Source organism: Peromyscus eremicus, chromosome 7 (assembly GCF_949786415.1).
Source record: "Peromyscus eremicus chromosome 7, PerEre_H2_v1, whole genome shotgun sequence".
Taxonomy (NCBI): domain Eukaryota; kingdom Metazoa; phylum Chordata; class Mammalia; order Rodentia; family Cricetidae; genus Peromyscus; species Peromyscus eremicus.
Window position 1 is genome coordinate 56,594,735 of NC_081422.1, and position 17,157 is coordinate 56,611,891.

At 40.3% G+C, this 17,157-nt stretch overlaps 1 pseudogene; it reads right to left on the bottom strand.

Moving 5' to 3' along the window:
* Positions 1-16,187: 16,187 nt before the first annotated feature.
* LOC131915630 (small ribosomal subunit protein uS5-like) lies at positions 16,188-16,920 on the bottom strand (annotated as a pseudogene).
* Positions 16,921-17,157: the final 237 nt, after the last annotated feature.

The window sequence follows — 17,157 nt, forward strand, 5'->3', positions numbered from 1 at the left end:
ATCCATTACTAAAGTTCCCCACTACTGCTTTAGGACCACTGAGAAAACTCAGAGTAACTGCCCTTAGAAGTCTTGGAACAACTAATGAGGATCCTGTAATTTCCTCCTAAGAGGTAAATGTTGGCTCCCTGAGAGCACAGTGGGGAACTAACATGTGATGAAGACACATGCTTTAAGAGCAGCAAAGAGATAGTAAATCTCTCCCATTATTTTAAAAGCTGGGCTATCTACAGAAAAGCCACACTGAGAAGCTTCTTCTATTATTATTATTATTTTTTTTATTTTGCAATACAATTCAGTTCTACATATCAGCCACAGATTCCCTTGTTCTCCCCCCTCCCGCCACCCTCACCTTCCCCCCAGCCCGCCCCATTCCCATCTCCTCCAGGGCAAAGCGTTCCCCGCAGACTGAGATCAACCTGGTAGACTCAGTCCAGGTAGGTCCAGTCCCCTCCTCCCAGGCCGAGCCAAGCGACCCTGCATCGGCCCCAGGTTTCAAACAGCCGACTCATGCAATGAGCATAGGACCCGGTCCCACTGCCTGGATGCCTCCCAAACAGATCAGGCCAATCAACTGTCTCACCCACTCAGAGGGCCTGATCCAGTTGGTGACCCCTTAGCCATTGGTTCATATTTCATGTGTTCCGTTCGTTTGGCTATTTGTCTCTGTGCTTTATCCAACCTTGGTCTCAACAATTCTCGCTCATATAAACCCTCCTCACTCTCGCTAATTGGACTCCCAGAGATCCACCCGGGGCCTAGTCATGGATCTCTGCATCCAGATCCCTCAGTAGTTGGATGAGGTTTCTAGCACAACATTTAGGGTGTTTGGCCATCCCATCACCAGAGTAGGTCAGTTCGGGCTGTCTCTCGACCATTGCCAGCAGTCTGTTGTGGGGGTATCTTTGTGGATTTCTGTGGGCCTCTCTAGCACTTTGCTTCTTCCTATTCTCATGTGGTCTTCATTTACCATGGTCTCCTATTCCTTGTTCTCCCTCTCTGTTGTTGATCCAGCTGGGATCTCCCGCTCCCCCAAGCTCTCTTTCCCTCGACCCTCGCCCTTCACTACCCCCACTCATGTCCAGGCTGTTCATGTAGATCTCATTCCATTTCTCTGTCATTGGGCGATCCCTGTGTCTTTCTTGGGGTCCTGTTTTCCAGGTAGCCTCCCTGGTGATGTGAGTAGCAGTCCAGTCATCCTTGTTCCACATCTAGTATCCTGCTATGAGTGAGTACATACCATGTTTGTCTTTCTGAGTCTGGGTTACCTCACTCAGGATGATTTTTTCTAGATCCATCCATTTGTCTGCAAACCTCATGATGTCACTGTTTTTCTCTGCTGAGTAGTCCGACATGTGGACCAATGGAATCGAATTGAAGACCCTGACATTAATCCGCACACCTATGAACAAATAATTTTTGACAAAAAAGCCAAAAGTGCACAATGGAAAAAAGAAAGCATCTTCAACAAATGGTGCTGGCAAAACTGGATATCAACATGTAGAAGGCTGCAAATAGATCCATATCTATCACCGTGCACAAAACTTAAGTCCAAGTGGATCAAGGACCTCAACATAAATCCAGCTACTCTGAACCTGCTAGAAGAGAAAGTAGGAAGTAGTCTTGAACGCATTGGCATAGGAGACCACTTCCTAAATAGAACACCAGTAGCACAGACACTGAGAGAAACAATCAATCAATGGGACCTCTTGAAACTGAGAAGCTTTTGTAGAGCAAAGGATACGGTCAACAAGGCGAAGCGACAGCCTACAGAATGGGAAAAGATCTTCACCAACCCCACATCTGACAGAGGACTGATATCCAGAATATATAAGGAACTCAAGAAATTAGACATCAAAATGCCCAACAGTCCAATTAAGAAATGGGCTATAGAACTAAACAGAGAATTCTCAACAGAGGAAACTCAAATGGCTGAAAGACATTTAAGGAATTGCTCAACATCCCTAATCATCAGGGAAATGCAAATCAAAACAACTCTGAGATACCACCTTATGCCTGTCAGAATGGCTAAGATCAAAAACTCTGAAGATACCTTATGCTGGAGAGGATGTGGAGCTAGGGGAACTCTCCTCCACTGCTGGTGGGAATGCAAGCTTGTACAACCACTTTGGAAATCAATATGGCGCCTTCTTAGAAAATTGGGAATCCATCTCCCCCAAGATCCAGCTATACCACTCTTGGGCATATACCCAAGGAATGCTCAACCACACCACAAGAGCACTTGTTCAGCTATGTTTGTAATAGCCAGAACATGGAAACAACCTAGATGCCCTTCAACTGAAGAATGGATAAACAAAATGTGGTACATATACACAATGGAATTCTTTTATTTTTTTAAGACTGGATCTCATTGTGTAACCCTGGCTGGCCTGGAATTTGCTTTGTGGACCAAGTTGGCCAGAAACTCAGAGATCCCCTGTTCAGTGCTGGGATTAAAAGCATACACCATCACACCCATTCTGAGAAGATTTTAATCTGCTTCTGAGTTGGCATTTCTTCACTGTTGAATACTACTTCAAAGTCACTGCTGACTTTTTTTTTAAACTGAGTAACTGCTTGCTAGCTGTTGAATGGGAGAGGGAAATCTGCTAATAATAATATTTGTAGAGGTGTGTGTGTGTGTGTGTGTGTGTGTGCGCATGAATTCTATGTAGATCAGTCTAACCTTGAACTCAGATGTCTGCCTACGTCTACCCACCAAGCTCTGCTATCAAAGGTGTGCCAGCCACCACATAGGCCAATCTGCTACTCTTACTCTTCCTTCACATCCCCACATCTATCCTCTAGTAAGGAAAAAAAAATCCAAACCAAACCAAAACCAACCTTATATTTAAAAGAACAAAATGGCAGGGCAAACTGGAATACCAGTACTCTGGAGACTGGGGCAAGCTAGGCCATGGTGAGATCCGGTCTGAAGGGGAGAAAGGAAGGGAAGAAAGGAGTGGGAAGAGATGTGGTGAGAGGTGAGAAGGGAAGGCATACCACAAACCAAACTTAAGTTAGCGTTTCAGTCACAACGTCTTGCCTACACCATGCAAAGAACAGAAGATTGAATCGATTTACGTTCAAAGTTAAAGCTTTTGTTTCCACATCTTGGAACCACCTCTTTGCCACTTTGTGTTTACACACTTGCTCTAAAATATTAACAACAACCTCACAAACAGTCTGTTTAACAGTAATTAGAATTTTATCTAGTTAACACAACAGCAAAGCCTGCCACAACACAGATGGCAGAAGACTTTCTCCTTTCCTCGTCAGTGTCAAAGAACTATTTCATGATTATGAAATCTGCACAGGAAAAAAAAAAAAAGAAATCTGACAGGGTATTTACAAAATACAAACTACAAACTAGTGACAGAATCACTTTATTAGAAAATTCTGTACAGAACAATCCTCGGGTATTTCTTAACCTAAAGATTTTTCTTACGATACTGGCCAAACCCAGCCAAATATAAGATTAAAGAACCAGAATGGACAAAGTCTGCTGTTGGTTTGACTTGGGTCTTTAACGCACACCAATTCCCTGAAAAGCACAAGTTCCCAAACTCTGTGCAAACTAGAACCATCTCAGCAGCATTTAAAAATCTCAAAGTGCAAATCACAACCCAAACTCAGGTCTGAATATGAGACAGGGATGAGTATCCTTCAAATTCCTAAGCAGTTACATATGGCTCATTACTAGCAATTTATAGTATCAGGAGGCTTGGCATCTGGCACTGGCTCTGCCACCAGCAAGCTTGGGTACATCTCTGTGTGGCTATTTCCTCATCTGGAAAGCTATTCCTAATATCTAACATGCTGTGAGTCTAGGATGATGTTCTCCTACAAAGACTGAACTGGCTTCAACATAAACTATGCCAAGGGGGTGGGCAACAATAACAAGAAACACTTGGAATCCATGGTCTGTTAAGAGTTTAGTTTTATAAGGAAAGATTATTTTATAGTATATATCAAGTTCAACTATACTTCAACTGCAGAGATTTTTATATATCCACCTCCTTCAAAGTCATAAAATAGTATCTATGTTGGAAATGTATGAAAACTTGAATTATCTTAAAATATAACAATCTTTCGAATTTCTATAAAACAGCTACATGTTTTCTGATTTTTAACAGCTTTCCTACTTTTGTTGAGCTCTTACAGATATAATTTTAACTTTTTTCTTGGTAGTAGTGGTCTGATTGCTTTCACACAGGATCTTGCTATGTATCCCAGGCTAGCCTCCAATTTGGCACGCTCCTGACTCAGCCTCCATAATATTCGAATTACAGGCACGTGTCACTGGACATAGCAGGATTTTTAACTCTCTTTTAATATTCACCCATTTCATAAAGGGAAATCACTAGAAAAAACTAGAAACATGGGTACAAAGTATGTTGTTTAATAGTCCTAAGCCAAATTTTTACCCTCACCTAGTTCTCTTACAAATGAATGCTACCAGTTATGAAGATGCTTGAAAAAAAAGGGGAATTCGGGCAACCAGATGAGCATCTTCCAGTCCCAGTACCTGAGGACTGGGTGGCCAACTTCAAAGATGTCCCCCATGATCCTGGCTCCCCAGTATTCACACGTTTATGTAATCTCTTCTTTCTCTAAGAGTAGGATGGACCTAGTAACCTGCTGACAAAAAATAAATAATGACAGAAATGACATGATGCCACTTCTGTGACAAGGTTATTCAAGACTGATGTTCCTACTACCATGCTCTATGCTGGGACTCTTTCTTGCCTTCTTTCTTGCTCTGACAAAGTCAGCTCCCATGCTGTGAGATGCTTTACAGGTACATACGGCAAAGAACAGAGAAGGCCTCTGGTGCAGGCAGTCTGAGAAGAAATGAATCCTGTCAACCACTGTATGATTAAGCTAGGAAGTGGATCCTTCTGCAGCAAAACTGCCCATTCCCCTTAATTTTCTGACATTGCTAGAAATCAATCCTGGGCCATGTCCATGCTAGCTAAGTGTTCTACCACCTAGCTACATCCTCAGCCTTTCCCACTCTTGAAACCACACCAATCAGGCTCTTTTCCCAAACTTTGCCTAATGTTTTCCACATTACTAATTAAAATGACCAATTCCCAGTTTATTCTTATATTCTTACTTTACCCATGAGCAGCATCCTGGAAACAGAATATCAGCTCTACTGGCTTTATTTTCATTCTCCTTTGCTGGTTCCCCATTTCTCCACCTGAGCCCCGGAGTTCAGTTCTTGGACTTCTCTTGCATCTATACTTACTTACTCCCCAGGTGGTCACCTCCAGACTTTAGATATCCACCAGCTTATCTCAAATTATTTATAGTCTGGTTTTCTCTCCACAACTGTTCTCTAATATACATGACTACCTACTGAGCACATTTTACTTGCATATTTAATATGCACTGAAGTTCAAAATTAAAGCCCTGATTAGCTTTAGCACAACCCCACCATACACAGCCTCCTCCACTGCCCGTCTTCCCCGTTTCAGTAAATGGCAACACCAAGTGTCCAGTTGCATACACCTTAGTTAGTTCTATTTCTTGCCTTTTCTCTCTAGCCCACCTCTTATCCTTTAGTTGATGGTTTTACTTAAAAATAAAAATCTAACCTCTTGGCCAGGCAGTGGTGGCACACACCTTTAATCCCAGTACTCAGGAGGCAGAGCCAGGTGGATCTCTGTGAGTTCAAGGCCAGCCTGGTCTACAGAGCGAGTTCCAGGACAGGCACCAAAACTACACAGAGAAACCCTGTCTCAGGGAAAAAAAAAAAAAAAATCTAACCTCTTAAAAAAATGCCCACTGCTATGATGCTCACATGGATTAGTGCAATATTCTCCTAAACTGTCTTTCTGCCTTGAACCCTCAAATCTTTGTCACCATAAAGAATAATAAGATCATGTAGTCACTCTGTTCAAAACTCCCCAGTGGCATCATTCTCAGTCACAAGGCAAAGTCCTAACAAAGTTCCCTCACTTCTCCGATCTCTACCACTCTCCCCTGGGCTATTCTAATTCAGTAAAGTGGCTTTCTTCTTCCTTGGGAACTCCAGGCACACTTTCCACAGACATTACACTTACTATACCTGGTAATTGCAATGTTCTTCCCTGAGATACCCATATAGATTATTCCTTTGAGTCTTCACTCGATAGCCACTTCCTCAAGCCTGCCCACCTCTAATCCCCATGTCTCTCAACCCTCTCCACATTTCCTTTCTCTCCTTTTTCTCTGTAGTATTTACTGCTGATACACTGTTTTTTCTTTTATTTTCTAACTCCATCCATTAGCATATAAGCACCATAAAAGTCATGTACTTAAGAATAACTATAGCAACCAACAGGATACCCTCATTGATCTATGCCATTATGGCAGAATAATTTCAAAGGTACCAAAATATTACATTCATATTTCAATCATTTATTTACATTCTGACAAGTTTAACTCCCTAATTATCATTCTAGCATTATATTAAGTTAGTGTGCAGTCTCCTGAATACATACATACTAATTAGAAGAGGAATCAGTTCAGAATCAAACAATAAGCAATCAGATTGTTAAAAAAATAATTTTCCAGGGCCAGGGAGATACAAAATGTCACGGAATTCAACAATTTAAAGATATTAAAGACTAGGAATAAAAAAAGATACACATTTTCAAATAATTAAAAAAAAAGAATCTTTAAAGATATTTAATTTCTCTCACACTGAGTTACATCTTCTGCCAGATATCAATGTATTTATATCCATTTTTGAATCTAGACATTATTTTCACTTTTCTAAACTATTAGCAATAAAAGGAATACAATATTTAGATGAGAAACTAAGTCCACAGTTAAAAGCAAGACTTGACTAAGCTGGGCTAATTTTATAAACGGTTTTTACACTTGCGTTGTGTAGTGTTACACACTTCTCAAAGCACTTTCACTTTGACTTCATTTTGACTGTTATACTGACATGTAGGGCAGACAGTATCACATCTCCCCATACCTCCCAAATACACATGATATTTTACAGATGAAAAATAAGTCTTAAGTTTAACTAGTTTGTTCGAGGTTACAAAGTTATAAACAGTCAAGTTGAACTATAACTGACTGGGTTTGCTGCTGTTGTTATTTAATTTAAGCCCATTGTTTTCTACCCCAACACATTCCATTACTCAGTGACTAAGGGCACCAGCGCACAGATCCACAAAGACTTGATCATCTCAGCTTTCTTGAGGAGTGGAGATTTTCATATTCCTATTCATTATAAAAATACTTTTAGATGGTACAATGTGTTAACATCCTTATTTTAAAAAGATTAAAAGCCCAGGAAGTCAGTAAAGTATTGAAAGCTGAGTATCCAAAGCAGTATAAACACAGGACTACTTTCACACAGAGGATCAATGTTTAATGGTTCCTTTCCCACACAGGACCAGCATTTTAGAACCTTTGGACTATCAAATAGAGACAAAATACCACAGCAAGTGCTCCAGGAAGGTATTTAACAGAAGTCATTCCAACTAAAATCATTTTATCACTCTTAAAGCTCCTATCTCATCTGAATATATCAGCAATCCTGACGGAAATAAGAATAAAAAATTATTTTTGCCCTTCTCCCCAAAGACTTTAGCTCAGATAAACAAATAGCTCCAGGATACATTTCATCTGGACCTCTTCCTGTTCCCTTTACTATTCTAAGGGGGGCTTTCCTTGACCACTCCAAGTTCATGAACACTCCCCCACCACAGCAAACCAAAAGGAGTTCAAGAGACAACCCCAAAAAGCACACATCACATAAGACTGAAAGCTCTACTCTTCCCATCACTAGAGCCTGGTGCACCTTAGCCCTTCCTAAAGCTCCTCTTAGTAGAATCTGAGTCTTTGAGTCTTCATTACCATGCTCACTGACTAACCTAGAAGCCTACCTTTCCTCTACTTCCAGCTGTGTTAAACTGACTGATTTCCTATTATGTAAAACTACCTGAATTGGGCTTTTTTATATTTAATGTTCAAACAGTCATAACTAGAACAGATATTAGCTGACATATATGAAAGGCGTTCTGTGACGCAAAACAGTCTCAAATGTAAAAAAAAATTAAAGATACTGTTATTCATTTAGTCAATGATTTAAAGTGCAGTAATAAAAATAGGGATTGAGTTATAGAATGAAATTTGGAAAAGAAATGGAACTCTCTGCTTACTTTTTATAGTTATTTTTCTCTGATTTAGATATTCCTGAAAGATTTGGAAGGAGGCAAGCTCATGAGGGAGATCTGTCATTCTATGCTAAACATCCAGAGACACAACTGAATGGAGGAAATAACTGGGCAATCAGTCCTGGGAAAATTAAACTATGCTCTGCTAACCTTGGTCTTGGGATTGGCATTTTTCCCCCAGAGAGGGGTCTTACTATGTAGTCTTGGCTGTACTGGAACTCACTCTGTAGACCAGGGGGGTCTCAAATTCACAGAGATGTGCTTGCCTCTGCCTCCCAAGAGCCAGAACTAAAGGCATGTGCCACTACACACAGCTGGCATTTGTATTTTAGGATAAAATTCTGGATGGAGAATGCTTCTAAGCTGAAAATGATTCTAAAAGAGGTAAGGCTAAAAAGGCATCAAACAGGAAGGGAAAAGCCTTCAATTCCAAATTGCAGTAGCTTTTACTACCCTACAACATCCACTCTTCCTACTGTCTATGCCTCCATATATATTTGTTACTTGGTTCATCTTTATTATGGTTTCCTTGTGTGCTGTGTTCACTCTCCCAGTTCCTCTTCCTACAGAGCTTGGAGGCAGAGCAAGTATCCTGTGTCCATTCCACACATTTCTGCCCCCTCCTCTCTAAAATCATCCAACTTAGATTCTACTGTCAGCAGACTATAACCACCCACTGCCCCTACTATTGCAATTGCCTATCAAATGTTCCACTTACTTCGTCAAGACTGTAGCTGCTTACTCATTCCATCATTATCACTGTCTCTTCCCCAAATCCTTGCTTAGGTCTTCCCATGATCCTATTCCAATCTTATTTTAGCCACTCATAGCCAGGATCAAAGCTTAAACTGTGTTAACTTTAATAATGCAATTGTATAACACCATATTCAAGTACCATGCTTTATCAGTTCACTCTCTTTATTTTGTATCCTCCCCGCCTGCCGTGGAGCTGAGGACTGAACCCAGGGCCTTACACTTGCTAGGCAACCATTCTACCACTGAGCTAAAGTTCCAACCCCAGTTCACTCACTTGAACATCCTGGCCCTACCAAGCTTTCAACCCAACAAATCTACACTCCACTTTTAAATTAATATTTATTTACTAGTTTACTGAGACAGTCTAACTATGTAGTCCAGAATGGACTCAAATTTGCAGTTCTCCTGCCTCATCCTCCTGCATGCTAAAATTAGAGGTGTGTGCCATCACACCTTAGTCTACTGCCATCACTTTTCTCCTTCCCACTCTTTTGTTGTCTTCCTCAATCCCCTCTTACCTGAGGTTAAACCCCTATTCAACCATTTATTACTTCTCTGTCTTGCATAAAATCTCAACAAGTTTTCCTCCTTTATACTTTGTCAATCTTGGCTAAAATTGGTACCAAGTCAATTCTCTGCTTATTCTTTGTTGGTACTTATCCAGCTCAATGTGGCTAGAGAGAGTCTTTGCTGGGTAACTACTTTATCTTCAAATCCAAGACCAGAACTCTCAAGTGACTCCTTAATGATGCCTAACAAGTATACCTTATTTTATTTACTGTCCCTCTCCTACATGACTACTTTGTTCTTCAAGAATCTCCCATTCCTCCCTCTTATTCTCATTTTCATGTGCTGAGCCTATTTCCTGTTTTACTGAGACACATAGAACAATACAAACTTCCACAAGCTCACAAACACACCTAACTACAGCTGTGCCCAAATATTCTCCTGTCTTTCATTACTGGCATCAGCTGTTTATGGTCAGATATGGCCCAGTCTTCTATTCATGCATTCCACCTCCATTCATCACCCACTCGCACTCCCTAACAAATTTCTCCTTACTCGGCTCCTACAAACATGTCAATTTTTCATCTAAAAACAAATCTTTTCTCAACCTCTCAACCTCTCATTCTCTCTACTATGGCATTTCTTCAACAAAATTTCTCAAGGTGCTTTCTGCTATTTCTTACTTCTTCCCCTTCTCTCAAATCTATTCCAATCAATTTCCCACTCACTTCATCCAACTTGGTCTTATTAGAACACTAACTCCAGGTTGCCAAAGTGACAATCAATTACCAGTCCTCTTTAACTGTTAACAGCATTAGACAGCGATTTCATCCTCCTTTTGAAATACTTTCTTCTCTATCTGGCTTCCAGGACACTGTCTCACCAGCTTTTCCTCTTCAATCAGGTCTTCCTAGGTTTTCTTTTGTGGCTCTTTACTAACTTTTAAACACTATAGTGCCTCAAATCACAGTCTTGGGACCTCACTTCTCTACCTTTCCCTCCATGAAGCCATCTGGTCTAATCTCTTTCAATTCCCAAACTTAAATCTCTAGTCCATTCCTTTTGTTTCAAGATTCAGGGATCTGCAGTTTTGTTTTGTTTTTTTTTAATTAGATGCCTAATATGTATCCCAAAATTACTATATTCAAAACTTTTTCCTCCAAAAGGTTTTCTTTCAGTTTTAGCCATCACAGCAAACTATCCTTCTGGTACTCATGCTTAATCTCCCACTTTTCCTCATTCTCTGCACTCTGCTCTCTCACCCTGTCAACAAATACTGTTGACCTTATGCAGTTACTTATTACCTCTACTACCTGATCTGAGAGCCTCTCACCTAGATGGATACAGCAGTCTCCTAATGGTTGGCTGCTTCTGCTCTTGTTTACCTTTGGTCATTCCCCCAAAGTGGAAAGATTTTTAAAAGTTCAATCAAATCACTACTCTATTCAAAGCCATCCTTCCCTATTCCTTAGACTAAAAGCTAATATCCACACAAGTTACTGTGGTAGTTTGAACGTAATTGCGCCCTGCCCCCAATCTCACAGGGAGTAGCACTCTTTGGAGGTGTAGACTTGTTGGAGTAGGTGTGGCCTTGTTGGAGGAAGTGTCACTGTGGGGGTGAGCTTTGAGGTCTCCTTTGTTCAAGCTACTCCTAGTGTCACAGTTGATTTCCTGTTGCCTGCAAGATGTAGGACTCTCAGCTTCTCTAGCACGTCTGCCTGCATGTCACCATGCTCCTCATCATGATAATGCACTGAACCTCTGAACTGTAAGCGAGAAACCCCAATTAAATGTTTTCCTTATGAGTTGCCATGGTCATGGTGTCTCTTCACAGCAATAAAAACCCTAAGACAGTCACCTTCTAAGATCTTGCTTGACCTATCGTCCACTGCCACCATCTTTCTGAGCTCATCTTCTAATACTATCACTCCATTTCAATGACAGGTTTCGTTCAACTACCTCCAGCATGCTCCACCCAGCACTGGGCCTACAATATCCTGTACTGTCTGCACACATCATTCCCTGACTCCCTTTCTGCTGTTTAAAAGTCACCTTGTCAGTGACTTTTCCTACATAACCTCTGAAGAAGTACAACTCTTCCCTCACTCTCCTTCCCTTCCTATTTTTTCTTCTTCATCACTTACCATCAAACATGTGTTATGTCTTTTTACCCTTATGGCTGCACCTAAAAAGTAAGTTTTATGAAGATAGAAATTTTTGCCTATTTTGTTCACTGGTGAATTTCTACAACCTACAGTAGTGACTGACATTATATAGTCATACACAAATTTGGCAAATGAGTAAAACCATAGCCCTCTTTTAGATGAAATTATCCACAAAACAAATGTTATATTGAAAGGGGCCATGGAAAGCTCTCAGTTTCCTTATTTTATAAACCTAGTCAATTAACTGCATTAATTAACTGCCATTAATTAATGCAGTTAATGCAAAATCTGAACTACTGACCAGTATTTTCGAATCTTTAGCCCCCTGGAACTCTTAAATATGAATTAGCCAACCACAGACACTGTTACAGCAATGTGAAATGGACTAAGAAACCATCTTTTGTTCTTTGTACAGGCTTGTTTATATATTTCCATTATATTTTCTGTAAGACGATATGCTTTTAGGGGACTGGAGAGACGATTCAGAGTTAAGAATACTTACTGTTTTTCCAGAGGACCTGGTTTTGATTGCCAACACCGACAAGGCAGCTCACAACCATCTACAACTCCAGTTTCATGGTATTCAATGCCCTCACACTTTCAGGCAATACACCTATACACTTAATAATAATACATTTTTTTTTTAAAAAAAGTATATGCCTTTTAAAGCCTGAGGTTAGGATGATGGATATGACAGATTGACCCAGAGATTTTTTTTGTGGTGAGGGAACAGTTGTGTATGTTGACTACGGTAATGATTACAAAACTGACTGTGATAAAATTTGGTCTTGGGGTGTATAATACATAAACACACAATGAATATATGTGAACAATGATGTAATCAGGGGAAAGTATGCAGACTGCATCATGTCGGTGTCATGGTTTTCATACTGTACTAGAATGATATAAAATGTTACCACCAGGAGTAATCGTAAGAGGGACTTCTCTGATCAAGGCTGAGACTTCCTGAGGACCTATAAATGCTTCCAGATTTAAACACAAACATAGAGCCACTGAAGCAGTATGAGTGTAGCATCTCAGACTTTCAATCTTCCAGTCCTTTTTCTTCAGTTCCTCTAGAAGCAATTACTCCTTTTTTTTAACTCATATTCAAGAAGTCGATGCATATTGAATAATAAATGTTTTACTGTGTGCATGTAGATGTACACCCACAAATGTACAATTACTTTTCTTATAATAATACTGGCATGCTGTAAACATTTCTGCAGCTTCCTTGGCCCCACAGTGAGATGTCTGAAGAGTGGAGCCAGGCATGATGGTACATCAGGAGGCCAAGGCAGTCATAGCTCTTTGAGTTCAAGATCAGCCTGGTCTACAAAATGAGTTCCATACCAGTCAGGGATGCATAGGGAGATACTGTCTCAAGAAAAAAAAAAAAAAAGTAGTATGTCTGAAGATGAACCCAGGCATAATGCTCCTTTTCTTGGCTAAATGACACCTCATTGTGTAGCTGTGTCATTATTTTTTAACCAGATCATATTAAGAGTCATTTATACCTTTTGATAATATAATTAATACTATAATGAACAAAGGAGAATCCTTTAAAATTACTGAATTAAAAAGCATGAACATTTATCATTTTAGTAAGTCTGCTCACCTTCCAGAGAAATTGCACATGCTTCCATTCCTGCCCATGATACAGAAGAGGAATTCTACACATCCTTGCCATTATTGCTTAATCTTTGTAACTCTGGTAAGTGAAAACTGCCCTTGTTTAAATCTGTACTTTGATAATAGTAATTAGCTATTTTGTTTTCTTGGTTTGTGCCCTTTGCAACTAGGTCTCACTCTGTAGTGAAAACTAGCCTCCAACTCACAATCCTGTCTCAGCCACCCAAGAGCTGGGATTATAGATATATGCCACCATGCCTGCCTCAGAATAATTGCTTTTGAAGAACACTTATGTGTGTTAAGGATTTCTGTGAGAGCTTCATGTCTAACTCATCTAATTCTCATAATTAATATGTTTTAATTGTATTAGTGAGGAAACTAAACCACAGAGTAGTTTTTAAAAACTGATATTTAAGATTACACTTCAGGTAAGAAAATGTATAAACCCAAGCATTCTTATCTTGACATCTAAACATGAAACAGTATCTTAAAGCTTTTTAGCTTTCAGCTGGTGAGATGACTTAATGGGTAAATGTGTTTGCCACCAAGTCTAATGACCTGATTGCAATCCCTGGAATCCATAAAGAAGAGGTAGCCAATGTCTACCAGCTGTTACACAGACACACAAATACGACACACACACACACACACACACACACACACACACACACACACACACGAGACAGAGACAGAATAAATGCTTTCCTAAAAAGTTTTAGCTTTCTAGGAAACTTTTCCTATATTTAAAATCATTTGTATTACTTTTAAGATGACGTGTACATTTATAGTTTCTGCCATTTTTCTGTTGGTTCTTTTTGTTTACTCTTATTAATTATAAGCTATCTCTACAGTAGCAGGAGAACTGGCCTTTTATAATAATGCTACTCCACAAAGTTAAAACACGTACCATGGACTCTAGCCATTTGTACTCCTAATATTTATCTAAGAAAAATGGAAACTTTATCCATATTAGATTGATATACTACTGTTTACAGTAGTAGCTATATTTGTAAGTAAAATTTTAAAGAACTCCCAAGTCAACAAATAAATGATAAACAAATTCTGGTATATATGTACCATGAAAATTTACCATTCAATAATTTAAAAATAATAAATTGGCCGGCATGATGATGCACCCTGTGCTGGCTAGTTTTATGTCAATTTGACAAAAGACAGAATAATTTTAGAAGCGGAAACCTCAATTGGGAAAATGTCTCTACAAGACTAGCCTCTGGACAAACCTATGGTTCATGTTCTGGATTGATGATTGGTATGGGAAGGCCCAGCTGACTGTAGGCAATGCCACTCCTGGGCTGATAGTCCTGGTGCTATAAAAAGCAGGCTGAGCAAGCCAGTAATCAGCATCCCTCCGTAGTCTCTGCATCAGTTCCTACCCTGCCTGAGTTCATAATGGCTTACAAGCTGTAGGATGAAAAAAAAAAAACCATTTCCTCCCCAAGGTGCTTTGGTGTTTCGTCACAGCGAAAGAAACCCTAAGACACACCCCTATAATCCTAGCTTGGGCTGCTGTAAGGAGACTGTGAGCCCAGCCTGGGCTACAGAGTGCCAGGCCAAGCAACATAGTGAGACAAACATCAATACCAGAAGAAATTAATGAGACAGAAGAACTTAAAAGTGATTATGTCAAGTGAAATAAGAGACGGACCGCTGCTCCCCAAATTACATGGTATCTGAGTGATTATATTCATATAAAACTGCAGAAAATGCAAAACCACCTAGTGACAAAAGGCAAGTCAGTGGTCTGAAGTGGTGGGATATGAGGTGCATGACAAAGATTACATTTAGACATTTCTGGAGATGGTAGGTTTATTTACAACCCTGAATACAAAGGGTTCCAAGTACTCAGAGCACCTCTGCAAAAATTTAAGTGTATGCTTTAAATACATGCAGTTTATTATGTCAACTATACCTCAGTGAAGCTATTAAAAAAGCAGGTGGACTCCTGGTATAGTCTCTTGTTGTAGTAAATAAATAGTGGTACTTGATTTCATTGACCTCATTTATATTCACCATATGCAACACAAGCAAATGTAAAATATTGCTTCTAATTCTGCTTTGAACCATCTCCCACTTCTCTCATTGTCATAGTTCAAAATGACAAGGAGTAGCCTGACTCTCAGAAACTAGTACTCTTGTTTATGTATTTTATGTATATGGGTGTTCTGTCTGCACACCAGAAAAAGGGCACTGGAGTCCATGAGAATCACATGAAATTACAGTTATAGATGGTTGTAAGCCACCGTGTGGGTGCTGGAAATTGAACTCAGAACCTCAGGAAAAAGAGCCAATTCTCTTAACTACTGAGCCATCTCCCAGGCCCAAAAACTAACTTTTTAAATTTTTATTATTATTTTTGTTGTTGTTTTTCGACACAGGGTTTCTCTGTGTAGTCCTGGCCATCCTGGAATTTACTCTGTAGACCAGCCTGGACTCGAACTTAAAGAGATTCGCCTGCCTCTGCCTCGTAAGTGCTAGGATTCAAGGCATGTGCTGACACCACCACTGGGTGAAACTAACATTCTTACCAATCATTTTCAGCTTCATCTTAGAAACCAACCAAAACAATTTTCTAGTTTGGGCAAACACTGTATGACTGAGACAAAACAGAGAAATAAACTTACTGCAGAGACAGAAAAACTACAATCACCCAATTCTTCAGTCACTGATATACTCACTCACTAATACAACATGTGGCATCTGCTATGTACTAGACACTGTTAAAGTGTTGGGAATAAACTAAAAAGCAACAGCATTCTATGATAATAAAAACAACTTAAGGGTGTACCCTCAAAATCACTGGCTGACGTTAGAAGTTAAAATTATGTGTACTTAACAAAAAAAGTAAGAGAAAATAGCTGGTTTTTTAATACTTAATTAACTTTATTTTTCTCATATAAAAACCCTTATGTGGTGGCCACAGCTAGAGCCTCAGTCCTCTGACAGACACTATGGTGTGGGTTTTCACAAGATGGTCAGTGAATTCCTGATAAGGGGACTTGACAAACACAGTCTCTTTCCAGAGGTTGGGGGTCAGGCAGCTGTAGGTCTTAAGAGATGGCATCAAAGGTGGCCTTAGCAAAATTGCCCAGGGTGGCAGTGCAGCCCCTGGCTGATATGTAGCAGTCATCAATACTGACTCATCACCAGTATCTTCTTGGGCATAGGAGAGAGACGATGCCAGTGCCTCTGGGGGCAGGGATGAGATACATCAACACAGAGCCACAGTGGCCTGTCACTTTGTCCAGAACAGCGTGGGGCTTGCCAATCTTGTTCCCTCAGTTCCCACATGGATGATAGAAAGCTTGGCCAAAGTCATGGCCCCTGGGATGGCAGTGGCTACTTCCTAGCGCACTTAAACACCAAGACCAACATGACCATTGTAGTCCCCAATAGCAGCAAAAGCCTTGAACCTGGTCTGATGGCCAGCCCGAGTCTGCTTCTGCACTGGCATGATCTTTAGAACCTCATCCTTTAGGGATGCATCCAGGGGGGAAAAATATCCAATAATCTCAGATTCCTTAATGGGCAGGGAGAACGGGCCGAGCTCCTCCAGGGACTTGATCTTCATGTCCTTGACCAGGTAGCCCAGCTTGGTGACCAGGATCTATCTACTTTTTGTCTTCGGCTTTACCTCCATGAGCCCCATGGCCCATGGCCACAGCCCCTAAGACCACTGCCGAATTCTCCATGGAAGACAGGAAGATATTGTGGCTGCCTAAGCCTTAGCCCCGGGTTCTCTAGGCCCTCCTGCTGCACTGGTGTCTGCCATTTGGTGAAGAGGAGGAGAAAAAGAAGAAGGAAGAGGAGGAGGAAGAGAAGAAGCAGTCCTATTTGTAGTCTATACTGCAGTGCAAAAAAGGACTTTAAAAGAAGTTTCCTAGAAGACTACC